Source organism: Oncorhynchus kisutch, unplaced genomic scaffold (assembly GCF_002021735.2).
Source record: "Oncorhynchus kisutch isolate 150728-3 unplaced genomic scaffold, Okis_V2 Okis07a-Okis12b_hom, whole genome shotgun sequence".
Classification (NCBI taxonomy): Eukaryota; Metazoa; Chordata; class Actinopteri; order Salmoniformes; family Salmonidae; genus Oncorhynchus; species Oncorhynchus kisutch.
Genome location: NW_022261984.1, coordinates 10,828,203 through 10,849,325, shown reverse-complemented (window position 1 = coordinate 10,849,325; position 21,123 = coordinate 10,828,203).

The window sequence follows — 21,123 nt, the reverse complement described above, 5'->3', positions numbered from 1 at the left end:
ACTGACAACAGGTAACTGTATTATAACTACTGACAACAGGGAACTGTATCCTGTATTATAACTACTGACAACAGGTAACTGTATCCTGTATTATAACTACTGACAACAGGGAACTGTATCCTGTATTATAACTACTGACAACAGGTAACTAACTGTATTATAACTACTGACAACAGGTAACTAACTGTATTATAACTACTGACAACAGGTAACTAACTGTATTATAACTACTGACAACAGGTAACTGTATCCTGTATTATAACTACTGACAACAGGTAACTGTATTATAACTACTGACAACAGGTAACTGTATCCTGTATTATAACTACTGACAACAGGTAACTAACTGTATTATAAACCACTGACAACAGGGAACTGTATCCTGTATTATAACTACTGACAACAGGTAACTAACTGTATTATAACTACTGACAACAGGTAACTAACTGTATTATAACTACAGACAACAGGTAACTGTATCCTGTATTATAACTACAGACAACAGGTAACTAACTGTATTATAACTACTGACAACAGGTAACTAACTGTATTATAACCACTGACAACAGGGAACTGTATCCTGTATTATAACTACTGACCAACAGGTAACTAACTGTATTATAACTACTGACAACAGGTAACTAACTGTATTATAACTACTGACAACAGGTAACTAACTGTATTATAACTACTGACAACAGGGAACTGTAATCCTGTATTATAACTACTGACAACAGGTAACTGTATCCTGTATATAACCACTGACAACAGGTAACCAACTGTATTATAACTACTGACAACAGGTAACTGTATCCTGTATTATAACTACTGACAACAGGTAACTGTATCCTGTATATACTACTGACAACAGGTAACTAACTGTATTATAACTACTGACAACAGGTAACTAACTGTATTATAACTACAGACACACAGGTAAACTGTATCCTGTATTATAACTACAGACAACAGGTAACTAACTGTTATTATAACTACGACCACAGGTAACTAACTGTATTATAACTACAGACAACAGCAACGTATCCTGTATTATAACTACAGACAACAGGTAACTAACTGGTATTATAACTACAGACAACAGGTAACTAACTGTATATAACTACAGACAACAGGTAACGACTGTATTATAAACTACTGACAACAGGTAACTGTATCCTGTATTATAACTACAGACAACAGGTAACTGTATCCTGTATTATAACTACTGACAACAGGTAACTAACTGTATTATAACTACTGACAACAGGTAACTAACTGTATTATAACTACTGACAACAGGTAACTAACTGTATTATAACTACTGACAACAGGTAACTGTATCCTGTATTATAACTACTGACAACAGGTAACTGTATTATAACTACTGACAACAGGTAACTGTATCCTGTATTCTAACTACTGACAACCGGTAACTGTATTATAACTACTGACAACAGGGAACTGTATCCTGTATTATAACTACTGACAACAGGTAACTGTATCCTGTATTATAACTACTGACAACAGGGAACTGGATCCTGTATATAAACTACTGACAACAGGTAACTAACTGTATTATAACTACTGACAACATGTAACTGTATCCTGTATTATAACTACTGACAACAGGGAACTGTATCCTGTATTATAACTACTGACAACAGGTAACTAACTGTATTATAACTACGGAACAACAGGTAACTAACTGTATTTATAACCACTACTGACAACAGGTAACTAACTGTATTATAACTACTGACAACAGGTAACTGTATCCTTTATTTATAACTACTGACAACAGGTAACTGTATTAAACTACTGACCAACAGGTAACTGTATCTGTATTATAACTACTGACAACAGGTAACTAACTGTATTATAAACCACTGACAACAGGGAACTGTATCCTGTATTATAACTACTGACAACAGGTAACTAACTGTATTATAACTACTGACAACAGGTAACTAACTGTATTATAACTACAGACAACAGGGTAACTGTATCCTGTATTATAACTACAGACAACAGGTAACTAACTGTATTATAACTACTGACAACAGTGTAACTAACTGTATTATAACCACTGACAACAGGGAACTGTATCCTGTATTATACTACTGACAACAGGTAACTAACTGTATTATAACTACTGAAACAGGTAACTAACTGTATTATAACTACAGACATACAGGTAACTGTATCCTGTATTATAACTACAGACAAACAGGTAACTACTGTATTATAAACTACTGACAACAGGTAACTAACTGTATTATAACCACCTGACAACAGGGAACTGTATCCTGTATTATAACTACTGACAACAGGTAAACTAACTGTATATAACTACTGACAACAGGTAACTAACTGTATTACTAACTTTACTGACGACACAGGTAACTAACTGTCATTATCACTACTGACCAACAGGGAACTGTATCCTGTATTATACTACTGACAACAGGTAACTGTATCCTTATTATAACCACTGACAACAGGTAACCAACTGTATATAACTACTGACAACAGGTAACTGTATCCTGTAGTATAACTACTGACCCACAGGTAACTGTCATCCTGTATTATAACTACTGACAACAGGTAACTAACTGGTATTATAACTACTGAACAACAGGTAACTAACGGTATTTAACTACAGACAACAGGTAACTGTATCCTGTATTATAACTACAGACAAACAGGTAACTAACTGTATTATAACTACTGACAACAGGTAACTAACTGTATTATAACTACAGACAACAGCTAACTGTATCCTGTATTATAACTACAGACAACAGGTAACTAACTGTATTATTAACTACAGACAACAGGTAACTAACTGTTTATAACTACAGACAACAGGTACTGACTGTATTATACCTACTGACAACAGGTAACTGTATCCTGTATTATAACTACAGACAACAGGTAACTGTATCCTGTATATAACTACTGACAACAGGTAACTAACTGTATTATAACTACTGACAACAGGTAACTAACTGTATTATAACTACTGACAACAGGTAACTAACTGTATTATAACTACTGACAAACAGGTAACTGTATCCTGTATTATAACTACTGACAACAGGTAACTGTATTATAACTACTGACAACAGGTAACTGTATCCTGTATTCTAACTACTGACAAACAGGTAACTGTATTATAACTACTGACAACAGGGAACTGTATCCCTGTATTATAACTACTGACAACAGGTAAACTGTATCCTGTATTATAACTACTGACAACAGGGAACTGTATCCTGTATTATAACTACTGACAACAGGTAACTAACTGTATTATAACTACTGACAACATGTAACTGTATCCTGTATTATAACTACTGACAACAGGGAACTGTATCCTGTATTATAACTACTGACAACAGGTAACTAGCTGTATTATAACTACTGACAACAGGTAACTAACTGTATTATAACTACTGACAACAGGTAACTAACTGTATTATAACTACTGACAACAGGTAACTGTATCCTGTATTATAACTACTGACAACAGGTAACTGTATTATAACTACTGACAACAGGTAACTGTATCCTGTATTATAACTACTGACAAAGGTAACTAACTGTATATAACCACTGACAAACAGGGAACTGTATCCTGTATTATAACTACTGGACAACAGGTAACTAACTGTATTATAACTACTGACAACAGGTAACTAACTGTATTATAACTACAGACAACAGGTAACTGTATCCTGTATTATACTACAGACAACAGGTAACTAACTGTATTATAACTACTGACAACAGGTAACTAACTGTATTATAACCACTGACAACAGGGAACTGTATCCTGTATTATAACTACTGACAACAGGTAACTAACTGTATTATAACTACTGACAACAGGTAACTAACTGTATTATAACTACTGACAACAGGTAACTAACTGTATTATAACTACTGACAACAGGGAACTGTATCCTGTATTATAACTACTGACAACAGGTAACTGTATCCTGTATTATAACCACTGACAACAGGTAACCAACTGTATTTATAACTACTGACAACAGGTAACTGTATCCTGTATTATAACTACTGACAACAGGTAACTGTATCCTGTATTATAACTACTGACAACAGGTAACTAACTGTATTATAACTACTGACAACAGGTAACTAACTGTATTATAACTACAGACAACAGGTAACTGTATCCTGTATTATAACTACAGACAACAGGTAACTAACTGTATTATAACTACTGACAACAGGTAACTAACTGTATTATAACTACAGACAACAGCTAACTGTATCCTGTATTATAACTACAGACAACAGGTAACTAACTGTATTATAACTACAGACAACAGGTAACTAACTGTATTATAACTACAGACAACAGGTAACTGACTGTATTATAACTACTGACAACAGGTAACTGTATCCTGTATTATAACTACAGACAACAGGTAACTGTATCCTGTATTATAACTACTGACAACAGGTAACTAACTGTATTATAACTACTGACAACAGGTAACTAACTGTATTATAACTACTTGACAACAGGTAACTAACTGTATTATAACTACTGACAACAGGTAACTGTATCCTGTATTATAACTACTGACAACAGGTAACTGTATCCTGTATTATAACCACTGACAACAGGTAACTAACTGTATTATAACTACTGACAACAGGTAACTGTATCCCTGTATTATAACTACTGACAACAGGTAACTAACTGTATTATAACTACAGACAACAGGTAACTAACTGTATTATAACTACAGACAACAGGTAACTGTATCCTGTATTATAACTACTGACAACAGGTAACTAACTGTATTATAACTACTGACAACAGGTAACTGTATCCTTTATTATAATTACAGACAACAGGTAACTAACTGTATTATAACTACAGACAACAGGTAACTGTCTCCTGTATTATAACTACAGACAACAGGTAACTGTATCCTGTATTATAACTACTGACAACAGGTAACTAACTGTATTATAACTACTGACAACAGGTAACTAACTGTATTATAACTACTGACAACAGGTAACTGTATCCTGTATTATAACTACTGACAACAGGTAACTAACTGTATTATAACTACAGACAACAGGTAACTAACTGTATTATAACTACTGACAACAGGTAACTAACTGTATTATAACTACTGACAACAGGTAACTGTATCCTGTATTATAACTACAGACACAGGTAACTGTATCCTGTATTATAACTACTGACAACAGGTAACTGTATCCTGTATTATAACTACTGACAACAGGTAACTGTATCCTGTATTATAACTACAGACAAACAGGTAACTAACTGTATTATAACTACTGACAACAGGGAACTGTATCCTGTATTATAACTACTGACAACAGGTAACTAACTGTATTATAACTACTGACAACAGGTAACTAACTGTATTATAACTACTGACAACAGGTAACTGTATCCTGTATTATAACTACAGACAACAGGTAACTAACTGTATTATAACTACTGACAACAGGTAACTGTATCCTGTATTATAACTACTGACAACAGGTAACTGTATCCTGTATTATAACTACTGACAACAGGTAACTAACTGTATTATAACTACTGACAACAGGTAACTGTATCCTGTATTATAACTACTGACAACAGGTAACTAACTGTATTATAACTACTGACAACAGGTAACTAACTGTATTATAACTACTGACAACAGGTAACTGTATTTATAACTACTGACAACAGGTAACTGTATCCTGTATTATAACTACTGACAACAGGTAACTAACTGTATTATAACTACAGACAACAGGTAAACTGTATCCTGTATTATAACTACTGACAACAGGTAACTGTATCCTGTATTATAACCACTGCAACAGGTAACTGTATCCTGTATTATAACTACTGACAACAGGTAACTAACTGTATTATAACTACTGACAACAGGGGAACTGTATCCTGTATTATAACTACTGACAACAGGGACTGTATCCTGTATTATAACCACTGACAACAGGTAACTGTATCCTGTATTATAAACTACTGACAAGAGGGTAACTAACTGTATTATACTACTGACAACAGGTAACTGTATCCTGTATTATAACTACTGACAACAGGGAACTGATCCTGTATTATAACCACTGACAACAGGTAACTAACTGTATTATAACTACTGACAACAGGTAACTAACTGTATTATAACTACTGACAACAGGTAACTGTATCCTGTATTATAACTACTGACAACAGGTAACTAACTGTATTATAAATACTGACAACAGGTAACTAACTGTATTATAACTACTGACAACAGGTAACTGTATCCTGTATTATAACTACAGACAACAGGTAACTGTATCCTGTACAACAGTAACTAACTGTATTATAACTACTGACAACAGGTAACTAACTGTATTATAAACTACTGACAACAGGTAACTGTATCCTGTATTATAACCCACTGACAACAGGTAACTGTATCCTGTATTATAACTACAGACAACAGGTAACTGTATCCTGTATTATAACCACTGACAACAGGTAACTGTATCCTGTATTATAACTACTGACAACAGGTAACTGTATTATAACTACTGACAACAGGTAACTGTATCCTGTATTATAACTACTGACAACAGGTAACTGTATCCTGTATTATAAACTACTGACAACAGGTAACTGTATCCTGTATTATAACTACTGACAACAGGTAACTGTATCTGTATTATAACTACTGACAACAGGTAACTAACTGTATTATAACTACTGACAACAGGTAACTGTATCCTGTATTATAACTACTGACAACAGGTAACTAACTGTATTATAACTACTGACAACAGGTAACTGTATCCTGTATTATAACTACAGACAACAGGTAACTGTATCCTGTATTATAACTACTGACAACAGGTAACTAACTGTATTATAACTACTGACAACAGGTAACTAACTGTATTATAACTACTGACAACAGGTAACTAACTGTATTATAACTACTGACAACAGGTAACTGTATCCTGTATTATAACTACTGACAACAGGTAACTAACTGTATTATAACTACTGACAACAGGTAACTAACTGTATTATAACTACTGACAACAGGTAACTAACTGTATTATAACTACAGACAACAGGTAACTAACTGTATTATAACTACTGACAACAGGTAACTACTGTATTATAACTACTGACAACAGGTAACTAACTGTATTATAACTACTGACAACAGGGAACTGTATCCTGTATTATAACTACTGACAACAGGTAACTGTATCCTGTATTATAACTTACTGACAACAGGTAACTAACTGTATTATAACTACTGACAACAGGTAACTAACTGTATTATAACTACAGACAACAGGTAACTGTATCCTGTATTATAACTACAGACAACAGGTAACTAACTGTATTATAACTACTGACAACAGGTAACTAACTGTATTATAACTACAGACAACAGCTAACTGTATCCTGTATTATAACTACAGACAACAGGTAACTAACTGTATTATAACTACAGACAACAGGTAACTAACTGTATTATAACTACAGACAACAGGTAACTGACTGTATTATAACTACTGACAACAGGTAACTGTATCCTGTATTATAACTACAGACAACAGGTAACTGTATCCTGTATTATAACTACTGACAACAGGTAACTAACTGTATTATAACTACTGACAACAGGTAACTAACTGTATTATAACTACTGACAACAGGTAACTAACTGTATTATAACTACTGACAACAGGTAACTGTATCCTGTATTATAACTACTGACAACAGGTAACTGTATCCTGTATTATAACCACTGACAACAGGTAACTAACTGTATTATAACTACTGACAACAGGTAACTGTATCCTGTATTATAACTACTGACAACAGGTAACTAACTGTATTATAACTACAGACAACAGGTAACTAACTGTATTATAACTACAGACAACAGGTAACTGTATCCTGTATTATAACTACTGACAACAGGTAACTAACTGTATTATAACTACTGACAACAGGTAACTGTATCCTGTATTATAACTACAGACAACAGGTAACTAACTGTATTATAACTACAGACAACAGGTAACTGTATCCTGTATTATAACTACAGACAACAGGTAACTGTATCCTGTATTATAACTACTGACAACAGGTAACTAACTGTATTATAACTACTGACAACAGGTAACTAACTGTATTATAACTACTGACAACAGGTAACTGTATCCTGTATTATAACTACTGACAACAGGTAACTAACTGTATTATAACTACAGACAACAGGTAACTAACTGTATTATAACTACTGACAACAGGTAACTAACTGTATTATAACTACTGACAACAGGTAACTGTATCCTGTATTATAACTACTGACAACATGTAACTAACTGTATTATAACTACTGACAACAGGGAACTGTATCCTGTATTATAACTACTGACAACAGGGAACTGTATCCTGTATTATAACCACTGACAACAGGTAACTGTATCCTGTATTATAACTACTGACAAGAGGTAACTAACTGTATTATAACTACTGACAACAGGTAACTGTATCCTGTATTATAACTACTGACAACAGGGAACTGTATCCTGTATTATAACCACTGACAACAGGTAACTAACTGTATTATAACTACTGACAACAGGTAACTAACTGTATTATAACTACTGACAACAGGTAACTGTATCCTGTATTATAACTACTGACAACAGGTAACTAACTGTATTATAACTACTGACAACAGGTAACTAACTGTATTATAACTACTGACAACAGGTAACTGTATCCTGTATTATAACTACAGACAACAGGTAACTGTATCCTGTATTATAACTACTGACAACAGGTAACTAACTGTATTATAACTACTGACAACAGGTAACTAACTGTATTATAACTACTGACAACAGGTAACTGTATCCTGTATTATAACCACTGACAACAGGTAACTGTATCCTGTATTATAACTACAGACAACAGGTAACTGTATCCTGTATTATAACCACTGACAACAGGTAACTGTATCCTGTATTATAACTACTGACAACAGGTAACTGTATTATAACTACTGACAACAGGTAACTGTATCCTGTATTATAACTACTGACAACAGGTAACTGTATCCTGTATTATAACTACTGACAACAGGTAACTGTATCCTGTATTATAACTACTGACAACAGGTAACTGTATCCTGTATTATAACTACTGACAACAGGTAACTAACTGTATTATAACTACTGACAACAGGTAACTGTATCCTGTATTATAACTACTGACAACAGGTAACTAACTGTATTATAACTACTGACAACAGGTAACTAACTGTATTATAACTACTGACAACAGGTAACTAACTGTATTATAACTACTGACAACAGGTAACTGTATCCTGTATTATAACTACTGACAACAGGTAACTAACTGTATTATAACTACTGACAACAGGTAACTAACTGTATTATAACTACTGACAACAGGTAACTAACTGTATTATAACTACAGACAACAGGTAACTAACTGTATTATAACTACAGACAACAGGTAACTGTATCCTGTATTATAACTACTGACAACAGGTAACTAACTGTATTATAACTACTGACAACAGGTAACTGTATCCTGTTTTATAACTACAGACAACAGGTAACTAACTGTATTATAACTACAGACAACAGGTAACTGTATCCTGTATTATAACTACAGACAACAGGTAACTGTATCCTGTATTATAACTACTGACAACAGGTAACTAACTGTATTATAACTACTGACAACAGGTAACTAACTGTATTATAACTACTGACAACAGGTAACTGTATCCTGTATTATAACTACTGACAACAGGTAACTAACTGTATTATAACTACAGACAACAGGTAACTAACTGTATTATAACCACTGACAACAGGTAACTAACTGTATTATAACTACTGACAACAGGTAACTGTATCCTGTATTATAACTACAGACAACAGGTAACTGTATCCTGTATTATAACTACTGACAACAGGTAACTGTATCCTGTATTATAACTACTGACAACAGGTAACTGTATCCTGTATTATAACTACAGACAACAGGTAACTAACTGTATTATAACTACTGACAACAGGGAACTGTATCCTGTATTATAACTACTGACAACAGGTAACTGTATCCTGTATTATAACTACTGACAACAGGTAACTGTATCCTGTATTATAACTACTGACAACAGGTAACTGTATCCTGTATTATAACTACTGACAACAGGTAACTAACTGTATTATAACTACTGACAACAGGTAACTGTATCCTGTATTATAACTACTGACAACAGGTAACTAACTGTATTATAACTACTGACAACAGGTAACTAACTGTATTATAACTACTGACAACAGGTAACTAACTGTATTATAACTACAGACAACAGGTAACTAACTGTATTATAACTACAGACAACAGGTAACTGTATCCTGTATTATAACTACTGACAACAGGTAACTAACTGTATTATAACTACTGACAACAGGTAACTGTATCCTGTTTTATAACTACAGACAACAGGTAACTAACTGTATTATAACTACAGACAACAGGTAACTGTATCCTGTATTATAACTACAGACAACAGGTAACTGTATCCTGTATTATAACTACTGACAACAGGTAACTAACTGTATTATAACTACTGACAACAGGTAACTAACTGTATTATAACTACTGACAACAGGTAACTGTATCCTGTATTATAACTACTGACAACAGGTAACTAACTGTATTATAACTACAGACAACAGGTAACTAACTGTATTATAACTACTGACAACAGGTAACTAACTGTATTATAACTACTGACAACAGGTAACTGTATCCTGTATTATAACTACAGACAACAGGTAACTGTATCCTGTATTATAACTACTGACAACAGGTAACTGTATCCTGTATTATAACTACTGACAACAGGTAACTGTATCCTGTATTATAACTACAGACAACAGGTAACTAACTGTATTATAACTACTGACAACAGGGAACTGTATCCTGTATTATAACTACTGACAACAGGTAACTAACTGTATTATAACTACTGACAACAGGTAACTAACTGTATTATAACTACTGACAACAGGTAACTGTATCCTGTATTATAACTACAGACAACAGGTAACTAACTGTATTATAACTACTGACAACAGGTAACTGTATCCTGTATTATAACTACTGACAACAGGTAACTGTATCCTGTATTATAACTACTGACAACAGGTAACTAACTGTATTATAACTACTGACAACAGGTAACTGTATCCTGTATTATAACTACTGACAACAGGTAACTAACTGTATTATAACTACTGACAACAGGTAACTAACTGTATTATAACTACTGACAACAGGTAACTGTATTATAACTACTGACAACAGGTAACTGTATCCTGTATTATAACTACTGACAACAGGTAACTAACTGTATTATAACTACAGACAACAGGTAACTGTATCCTGTATTATAACTACTGACAACAGGTAACTGTATCCTGTATTATAACCACTGACAACAGGTAACTGTATCCTGTATTATAACTACTGACAACAGGTAACTAACTGTATTATAACTACTGACAACAGGGAACTGTATCCTGTATTATAACTACTGACAACAGGGAACTGTATCCTGTATTATAACCACTGACAACAGGTAACTGTATCCTGTATTATAACTACTGACAACAGGTAACTAACTGTATTATAACTACTGACAACAGGTAACTGTATCCTGTATTATAACTACTGACAACAGGGAACTGTATCCTGTATTATAACCACTGACAACAGGTAACTAACTGTATTATAACTACTGACAACAGGTAACTAACTGTATTATAACTACTGACAACAGGTAACTGTATCCTGTATTATAACTACTGACAACAGGTAACTAACTGTATTATAACTACTGACAACAGGTAACTAACTGTATTATAACTACTGACAACAGGTAACTGTATCCTGTATTATAACTACAGACAACAGGTAACTGTATCCTGTATTATAACTACTGACAACAGGTAACTAACTGTATTATAACTACTGACAACAGGTAACTAACTGTATTATAACTACAGACAACAGGTAACTGTATCCTGTATTATAACCACTGACAACAGGTAACTGTATCCTGTATTATAACTACTGACAACAGGTAACTGTATTATAACTACTGACAACAGGTAACTGTATCCTGTATTATAACTACTGACAACAGGTAACTGTATCCTGTATTATAACTACTGACAACAGGTAACTGTATCCTGTATTATAACTACTGACAACAGGTAACTGTATCCTGTATTATAACTACTGACAACAGGTAACTAACTGTATTATAACTACTGACAACAGGTAACTGTATCCTGTATTATAACTACTGACAACAGGTAACTAACTGTATTATAACTACTGACAACAGGTAACTAACTGTATTATAACTACTGACAACAGGTAACTAACTGTATTATAACTACTGACAACAGGTAACTGTATCCTGTATTATAACTACTGACAACAGGTAACTAACTGTATTATAACTACTGACAACAGGTAACTAACTGTATTATAACTACCGACAACAGGTAACTGTATCCTGTATTATAACTACTGACAACAGGTAACTAACTGTATTATAACTACTGACAACAGGTAACTAACTGTATTATAACTACTGACAACAGGTAACTGTATCCTGTATTATAACTACAGACAACAGGTAACTGTATCCTGTATTATAACTACTGACAACAGGTAACTGTATTATAACTACAGACAACAGGTAACTGTATCCTGTATTATAACTACTGACAACAGGTAACTAACTGTATTATAACTACTGACAACAGGTAACTAACTGTATTATAACTACTGACAACAGGTAACTGTATCCTGTATTATAACTACTGACAACAGGTAACTAACTGTATTATAACTACAGACAACAGGTAACTAACTGTATTATAACCACTGACAACAGGTAACTAACTGTATTATAACTACTGACAACAGGTAACTGTATCCTGTATTATAACTACAGACTACAGGTAACTAACTGTATTATTACAGAAACAGGATATAGACTAGTGTCCTGTCCAGGGGGTGTCCTGTACATCAAGCTGTCTCACTACAGAAACAGGAGATAGACTAGTGTCCTGTCCAGGGGGTGTCCTGGTACATCAAGCTGTCTCCCGATAGAAACAGGATATAAACTAGTGTCCTGTCCAGGGGGTGTCCTGTACATCAAGCTGTCTCATTACAGAAACAGGAGATAGACTAGTGTCCTGTCCAGGGAGTGTCCTGTACATCAAGCTGTCTCACTACAGAAACAGGAGATAGACTAGTGTCCTGTCCAGGGGGTGTCCTGGTACATAAAGCTGTCTCCTTGCAGAAACAAGATATAGACTAGTGTCCTGTCCAGGGGGTGTACTGGTACATCAAGCTGTCTCACTACATAAACAGGAGATAGACTAGTGTCCTGTCCAGGGGGTGTCCTGTACATCAAGCTGTCTCATTACAGAAACAGGAGATAGACTAGTGTCCTGTCCAGGGAGTGTCCTGTACATCAAGCTGTCTCACTACAGAAACAGGAGATAGACTAGTGTCCTGTCCAGGGGGTGTACTGGTACATCAAGCTGTCTCCCTGCAGAAACAGGATATAGACTAGTGTCCTGTCCAGGGGGTGTACTGTACATCAAGCTGTCTCACTACAGAAACAGGAGATAGACTTGTGTCCTGTCCAGGGGGTGTCCTGGTACATCAAGCTGTCTCCCGACAGAAACAGGATATAGACTAGTGTCCTGTCCAGGGGGTGTCCTGTACATCAAGCTGTCTCACTACAGAAACAGGATATAGACTAGTGTCCTGTCCAGGGGGTGTACTGTACATCAAGCTGTCTCACTACATAAACAGGAGATAGACTAGTGTCCTGTCCAGGGGGTGTCCTGGTACATCAAGCTGTCTCCCGACAGAAACAGGATATAGACTAGTGTCCTGTCCAGGGGGTGTCCTGTACATCAAGCTGTCTCATTACAGAAACAGGAGATAGACTAGTGTCCTGTCCAGGGAGTGTCCTGTACATCAAGCTGTCTCACTACAGAAACAGGAGATAGACTAGTGTCCTGTCCAGGGGGTGTCCTGGTACATAAAGCTGTCTCCTTGCAGAAACAAGATATAGACTAGTGTCCTGTCCAGGGGGTGTACTGGTACATCAAGCTGTCTCACTACATAAACAGGAGATAGACTAGTGTCCTGTCCAGGGGGTGTCCTGTACATCAAGCTGTCTCATTACAGAAACAGGAGATAGACTAGTGTCCTGTCCAGGGAGTGTCCTGTACATCAAGCTGTCTCACTACAGAAACAGGAGATAGACTAGTGTCCTGTCCAGGGGGTGTACTGGTACATCAAGCTGTCTCCCTGCAGAAACAGGATATAGACTAGTGTCCTGTCCAGGGGGTGTCCTGGTACATCAAGCTGTCTCCCTACAGAAACAGGAGATAGACTAGTGTCCTGTCCAGGGGGTGTCCTGGTACATAAAGCTGTCTCCCTGCAGAAACAGGATATAGACTAGTGTCCTGTCCAGGGGGTGTCCTGGTACATCAAGCTGTCTCACTACATAAACAGGAGACAGACTAGTGTCCTGTCCATTGGGTGTCCTGGTACATCAAGCTGTCTCCCTACAGAAACAGGATATAGACTAGTGTCCTGTCCAGGGGGTGTCCTGTACATCAAGCTGTCTCCCTACAGAAACAGGAGATATACTAGTGTCCGGTGTTTCAGTCATAATGAGGATGGAGGCTAATGTATTACTTTCAAACTCAGACAAATGGATTTGCTAGTTTTAGGCCCCAAGAAACAAAGAGATCAGTTATCAGATCTTACAATGAATCTCGAAAGATTGTGCTGTAGTCTCAATTAAACTGTGAAGGACCTCTGCGTTACTCTTTTGACAAACATAGCAAAAATATTTCAAGAGCAGCTTTTTACCCATCTACATAACATTGTAAAAATCTGATGCTTGGAAGCTTGTACGATTGGAGCCATCTCTGCTGCTGTGTTAATGTACCTCTCTCTCCTCTCTTCTCCTCTCCTCCTCTCATCTCCTCTCTTCTCCTCTCCTCTCTTCTCCTCTCCTCTCATCTCCCCTCCTCTCTTCTCCTCTCCTCCTCTCCTCCTGTTCAGAATCAGGTCTGGAAGCCTGGAAGATAGGAGCCATCTCTGCTGCAGTGTTAATGTACCTCTCTCTCCTCTCTTCTCCTCTCCTCCTCTCATCTCCTCTCTTCTCCTCTCCTCTTCTCTTCTCCTCTCCTCTCTTCTCCTCTCTTCTCCTCTCCTCTCTTCTCTTCTCTTCTCTTCTCTCCTCTCCTCTTCTCCTCTCCTCCTCTGTTCAGAATCAGGTCTGGAAGCCTGGAAGATAGGAGCCATCTCTGCTGCTGCGTTAACGTACCTCTCTCTCCTCTCTTCTCCTCTCCTCTCCTCTTCTCTCTTCTCCTCTCCTCCTCTGTTCAGAATCAGGTCTGGAAGCCTGGAAGATAGGAGCCATCTCTGCTGCTGTGTTAATGTACCTCTCTCTCCTCTCTTCTCCTCTCCTCTCCTCTCCTCCTCTCCTCCTGTTCAGAATCAGGTCTGGAAGCCTGGAAGATAGGAGCCATCTCTGCTGCAGTGTTAATGTACCTCTCTCTCCTCTCTTCTCCTCTCCTCCTCTCATCTCCTCTCTTCTCCTCTCCTCTCCTCTTCTCTTCTCCTCTCCTCTCTTCTCCTCTCTTCTCCTCTCCTCTCTTCTCTTCTCTTCTCTCCTCTCCTCCTCTCATCTCCTGTTCAGAATCAGGTCTGGAAGCCTGGAAGATAGGAGCCATCTCTGCTGCTGTGTTAATGTACCTCTCTCTCCTCTCTTCTCCTCTCCTCTCCTCTCTTCTCCTCTCCTCCTCTGTTCAGAATCAGGTCTGGAAGCCTGGAAGATAGGAGCCATCTCTGCTGCTGTGTTAACGTACCTCTCTCTCCTCTCTTCTCCTCTCCTCTCCTCTTCTCTCTTCTCCTCTCCTCCTCTGTTCAGAATCAGGTCTGGAAGCCTGGAAGATAGGAGCCATCTCTGCTGCTGTGTTAACGTACCTCTCTCTCCTCTCTTCTCCTCTCCTCCTCTCCTCCTCTCATCTCCTGTTCAGAATCAGGTCTGGAAGCCTGGAAGATAGGAGCCATCTCTGCTGCTGTGTTTCTGGTGCTAGAGACCATTGTCATCCTTGTCTACGTCCTCAAGTGTCGTGACAAAACTAACAGGTGGGTCTGTAGGTAGAAACCAAACTAACAGGTGGGTCTGTAGGTAGAAACCAAACTAACAGGTGGGTCTGTAGGTACTGTACTAAGCCTGGAACAAGAGGTAGAGATGAGGGACTAGTAAAGAATGTGAAATACATTAAACATTCTACCTTAGAACTATGAAATATATCCATTCTGGAACATCTTAACATTCTACCTTAGAACTATGAAATATATCCATTCTGGAACACCTTAACATTCTACCTTAGAACTATGAAATATACCCATTCTGGAACACCTTAACATTCTACCTTAGAACTATGAAATATATCCATTCTGGAACACCTTAACATTCTACCTTAGAACTATGAAATATATCCATTCTGGAACACCTTAACATTCTACCTTAGAACTATGAAATATATCCATTCTGGAACATCTTAACATTCTACCTTAGAACTATGAAATATATCCATTCTGGAACATCTTAACATTCTACCTTAGAACTATGAAATATATCCATTCTGGAACATCTTAACATTCTACCTTAGAACTATGAAATATATCCATTCTGGAACATCTTAACGTTCTACCTTAGAACTATGAAATATATCCATTCTGGAACATCTTAACATTCTACCTTAGAACTATGAAATATATCCATTCTGGAACACCTTAACATTCTACCTTAGAACTATGAAATATATCCATTCTGGAACATCTTAACATTCTACCTTAGAACTATGAAATATATCCATTCTGGAACATCTTAACATTCTACCTTAGAACTATGAAATATATCCATTCTGGAACACCTTAACATTCTACCTTAGAACTATGAAATATACCCATTCTGGAACACCTTAACATTCTACCTTAGAACTATGAAATATATCCATTCTGGAACACCTTAACATTCTACCTTAGAACTATGAAATATATCCATTCTGGAACATCTTAACGTTCTACCTTAGAACTATGAAATATACCCATTCTGGAACACCTTAACATTCTACCTTAGAACTATGAAATATATCCATTCTGGAACACCTTAACATTCTACCTTAGAACTATGAAATATACCCATTCTGGAACACCTTAACATTATACCTTAGAACTATGAAATATATCCATTCTGGAACACCTTAACATTCTACCTTAGAACTATGAAATATATCCATTCTGGAACACCTTAACATTCTACCTTAGAACTATGAAATATATCCATTCTGGAACACCTTAACATTATACCTTAGAACTATGAAATATATCCATTCTGGAACACCTTCTTTAAATGTCTTCTCTTTCTTGGACATTGAGGTTTGAGTTAAAATGAGGGTTGAGGTTTCTGTAAAGTGTCTGGTTCGGATGCAGGGTTGATGTGTGAAACTGCGTCTCTGTGTAGCAGCCCAGCCCCAGCCAGGCTGTGTGAGGAGGGGACACGTACAGCACTGGGTAATGAAGAGACTCTACCAGCCGGAGATGGACAATGCCAACAGTGAGTCCTGAAGCTACATTACCTTAACATTATCCCGGCTGTGTCACATCAAGGCCGTGATTGGGAGTCCCATATGATGGTACACAATTGGCACAGCATCGTCCAGGTTTGGCCGGGGTAGGCCGTCATTGTAAATCAGAATTTGTTCCTGACTTGCCTAGTTAAATAAAGGTTAAACAAAATAAATAATACCCCCATCAACCCTTTAACCGTTGAAACAAATATCCCACCTTAAATTCCTATTTGCTAACGACGCAAAAAAATTACTTCCAATACTTCTTCTTCTTCTTCTTTTACAACAATGTTTACGCTGGAATTGAAAGAGCTCTACCGGGCAGTGTGAGAAGGCTAGAAGAGGCTGAGAATGTCGATTTACATAGCTTTTTTTTTTTACTCATCTCAAGAATTGTGCATGCAACTACATTACCCATGATTCTTTGCTTAACATTTTGTGGTTTATCAGAGTAGAGAAAAAGGTTGTTTTGCTACTAACAAAACCCTGCAGTCTGTATTTTATTGTTGGGTAGTAAAAAAAAATTAAAACCTGCAGTCTGTGTTTTACTCAATACAGATATGTTGGTTTCCTAACCTGGTCCTGAAGAGGTACAGGGAGTGCAGGCTTTAGTTCCAACCCTGCACTGAAGACCACCCGATTCAACCGGTCCTCAAGATAACAATAATAAGCTGAATCAAGAGTGTTAGTGTTGGGCTGTAACAAAAGCCTGCACAGCCCTGTAGCTCTTCAGAACCAGCATTTTTGACCACCGCCCAACACAACAACAACAACAACAACATAGTGAGGTGCAGAATACAACAGGTGTAGACTTCACTGTGAAATACTTATTGACAAGCCCTTAACCAACAAATGCTATTTATAAAAAAATATAAAATATAATATATAATTATATAAAAGTTTTAAAAAGTAACAACTCAACATTAGGAAGGTGTTCTTAATGTTTTATAAACTCAGTGTATATCAGTGGACATTGTATCTATTACCTGTGTGTCTCAACATGGTTTCCTGCCTCTGAGTCTTGGGTAAAGTCTGTTCTAGGCCTGTTGATCTGTAGTCAGTGCCCAGGAGGTCACATGACATGAGTTAGTTGGTCCAGCTGAAGCCAGAGTATTATACTGCCTTACCTCAGTCCAGCTGAAGCCACAGTATTATACTGCCTTACTACAGACCTCAGTCCAGCTGAAACCAGAGTATTATACTGCCTTACTGCAGACCTCAGTCCAGCTGAAGCCAGAGTATTATACTGCCTTACCTCAGTCCAGCTGAAGCCAGAGTATTAAACTGCCTTACTGCAGACCTCAGTCCAGCTGAAACCAGAGTATTATACTGCCTTACTGCAGACCTCGGTCCAGCTGAAGTCAGAGTAATATACTGCCTTACTGCAGACCTCAGTCCAGCTGAAACCAGAGTATTATACTGCCTTACTGCAGACCTCAGTCCAGCTGAAACCAGAGTATTATACTGCCTTACTGCAGACCTCAGTCCAGCTGAAACCAGAGTATTATACTGCCTTACTGCAGACCTCAGTCCAGCTGAAGCCAGAGTATTATACTGCCTTACTGCCGACCTCAGTCCAGCTGAAACCAGAGTATTATACTGCCTTACTGCAGACCTCGGTCCAGCTGAAACCAGAGTATTATACTGCCTTACTGCAGACCTCAGTCCAGCTGAAGTCAGAGTATTATACTGCCTTACTGCAGACCTCGGTCCAGCTGAAACCAGAGTATTATACTGCCTTACTGCAGACCTCAGTCCAGCTGAAGTCAGAGTATTATACTGCCTTACTGCAGACCTCAGTCCAGCTGAAGTCAGAGTATTATACTGCCTTACTGCAGACCTAATCCACATCAAGGAAAGTACACTAAGAAAGAAGGTTAGAGATTTGGAAAAAGTAGTCTCTTTCTGTCTTTCATTTTCTCTCTCTCCCTCTTTCTATATTTTTCTCTCTTTCTCCTTCTCCCTCACTTTTTCTCTCTGATCCTCCCTCTTCCTTCCCCCTCCTTGTACCCCCTCTCCTCTCTCTCTCTCTCTCTCTCTCTCTCGCCCAGCTCCTCTCACTATCTCCCTCTCTTTCTCTTCTCCCTCTCTCTCTCCTCCTCTTTCCCCATCTCTCCCCTCTCTCCTCCTCTTTCCCCCCTCACCCCTCTCTCTTTCGCCCAGCTCCTCTCACTATCTCCCTCTCTTTCTCTTCTCTTTCTCTCCTCCTCTTTCCCCATCTCTCCCCTCTCTCCCAGTCCTTCTCTCTCTGTATTTTCTACCCTACTTGTCTCTCCTATTGTTTCTTTAATCTACTTCCTTCTCTCCTCTAGAATTGCTGTTCTGGACCCGTGGGACCTGGACCCCTCTCTAACCCAACAGCAGCTGCAGCAGGAGGAGGAGGAGGTAGAAATTACGGATCTACAGCTCACCTCCATGGAGGACCTGACCAACAGACCAGTAGATCTGTCACATGATGTTCAGACTTCAGTTCTATAGATCTACACAGTCAGCTGACACCCCCTCCCCCTGTTCCTGTGTCCCTCTCCCCCCTTTCTCTCCCTCCCCTGTTCCTGTGTCCCTCTCCCCCCCTTCTCTCCCTCCCCTGTTCCTGTGTCCCTCTCCCCTTCTCTCCCTCCCCTGTTCCTGTGTCCCTATCCCCTTCTCTCCCTCCCCTGTTCCTGTGTCCCTCTCCCCTTCTCTTCCTCCCCTGTTCCTGTGTCCCTCTCCCCCCCTTCTCCCCCTCCCCTGTTCCTGTGTCCCTCTCCCCTTCTCTCCCTCCCCTGTTCCTGTGTCCCTCTCCCCCCCTTCTCTCCCTCCCCTGTTCCTGTGTCCCTCTCCCCTTTTCTCCCTCCCCTGTTCCTGTGTCCCTCTCCCCCCCTTCTCTCCCTCCCCTGTTCCTGTGTCCCTCTCCCCTTCTCTCCCTCCCCTGTTCCTGTGTCCCTCTCCCCCCCTTCTCTTCCTCCCCTGTTCCTGTGACCCTCTCCCCCCCTTCTCTCCCTCCCCTGTTCCTGTGTCCCTCTCCCCCCCTTCTCTCCCTCCCCTGTTCCTGTGTCCCTCTCCCCCCCTTCTCTCCCTCCCCTGTTCCTGTGTCCCTCTCCCCTTCTCTCCCTCCCCTGTTCCTGTGTCCCTCTCCCCCCCTTCTCTCCCTCCCCTGTTCCTGTGTCCCTCTCCCCTTCTCTCCCTCCCCTGTTCCTGTGTCCATCCCCCCATTCTCTAATCCAGAACAAATTGAAGAAAGCCTACAGTATTATATAGAGCCCTTATTGTATGTAACTTCCTTCCATCTCATATCGC